The sequence below is a fragment of the Tupaia chinensis genome, unplaced genomic scaffold, assembly GCF_000334495.1.
Source record: "Tupaia chinensis unplaced genomic scaffold, TupChi_1.0 Scaffold146740_1, whole genome shotgun sequence".
Taxonomy (NCBI): domain Eukaryota; kingdom Metazoa; phylum Chordata; class Mammalia; order Scandentia; family Tupaiidae; genus Tupaia; species Tupaia belangeri.
Genome location: NW_006206595.1, coordinates 2,011,979 through 2,013,767, shown reverse-complemented (window position 1 = coordinate 2,013,767; position 1,789 = coordinate 2,011,979).

Sequence of the window (1,789 nt, the reverse complement as noted above, 5' to 3'; positions counted from 1 at the left end):
CACCCACAGCTTTGTTATGAAAGTCAGGAGTTAGTAATATAAGGTGGTTAGAGCAGGCAACATAGCTTGATTAATCTTTCTTTAGTCCCCTCCTCACAGAAACAGGTTTCCACATAAGGCTAAGCTATGAGAAGAGACCTGGGCTTGGATGGCTGATAACTTCAGGCAATTTCAAAGAAAATATCCTAAGAAAACTCTATCCTAAGAAAAATTTTCTCAGATCTTTAGTGCATGATAAAGTTACCATTCCTTCCACATGTAGCTGGTCACCAATAAAACATTCATCAAATGCAAGCAGTGATTATTGTGTACAGAAGCAAACAAGTAAAATGGTACATGTGTTGACACCTTTAGGGACATCACCTTGTGCACATCGATCAGACTGCTATGAGAATTCTGCTTAGTTCCTGGAGACCACTTAGTATTGTGTGAACTTTCTCCATTTGTTCCATTTTAATGGAATTTCCTTCCCATTCTTTATTAAGACTACTAAAAGGCAAGCACTTGTGCCTTCTATTTGTCTATATATCCCAAGGAATCACTAGTAAGTAATTCAATAGTAGAATTTCAGTGTTACCTGAAGAAACACTACGAAAAAAGTCTGAAAGTCATTCCCTCTTTCTGAAGATCTCATCCTTCAAAAAAAATTTAAAAAAAATATGTCAGTTGTCATAGTGGGAAGTGATCCTGCCAAGATGCAAAGAGATGGATAAGAGGTTTTGTTTTTTTTTTTTCCTTAAATTTATCTATTGCAAAAGTGTCTTTATTGGGCCATCTGAAAAGTCATGATGCATTATTGCATAGAAAAATACATTTCTTTTTTTGTTGTCATTATTTTTAATTTAAATTTATTTACATTCACTTACTATACATCATTATAGCATACAAAATGAGATTTTCCATCCAGAATATGTTGTATATTGGCTCAATCAAGCACATCAACATACGTGATATCATCAACAAATAATTTTCCATTCCATTTCTTGTTTCCTGTATATTTTGCTTTTTTTTTTCCCCATCCTTGATACCTTATCTCTCACCCTCTGCCATCTCCCACCCACCTCACACATTGTCTCTGGTATCCATGGTTGCTTTCTATGCCTTTTTCTCCCAACATTATATTGATTCACTAAAGATCTTAATTAATGTCAATATTTTCAATAGCAAGCACAGCTGATATATACATATCCATGAACACAAGTCTGACTTTAGGCATAAACCTCAGTGAGTAGAATGAACATACTACAAAGTAGTATCTAGATGGGGCTATATAGCTTACTGCAGTCATCAAATAAGTATTTTTAATGCATTTGTTTTCATTTTTAAAAAAAAAACAGTTTTCATTGTTTTTTTTCTGAAACATTTTTTAATTAATTAATTTACATTCATTCCCTAAGCATCGTCACAACATACAAAATGTGATTTCCCATCCCAGAATATACTTCATAGTGGCTTAATTATGCATGTTACTGTTAATAATTTTCCATTTCTAGTTTCATATATATATATATGTATATATATATTTACCCCTATTTATGACCCTCTGTCCTTTCCCACCCTCTTCTCACACTATCTCTGGTGTCTACAGTTCTCTTCCATTCCTTCTTAAATATTCTAACTACTTTCAATAGCAAGTTCCACTGGTAATTTCAAGAAAAGCAGTTTCAACTTCAATAAATCAAAGAAATGCTAAGGAATTTTGCTTAAAACTTAAAGCCAGGTAAACCTCTCCCAAAAAAAGAAAAAAAAAAAAAAAAAAAAAAACCAAGACAACAGAAAGGAGAAGAAC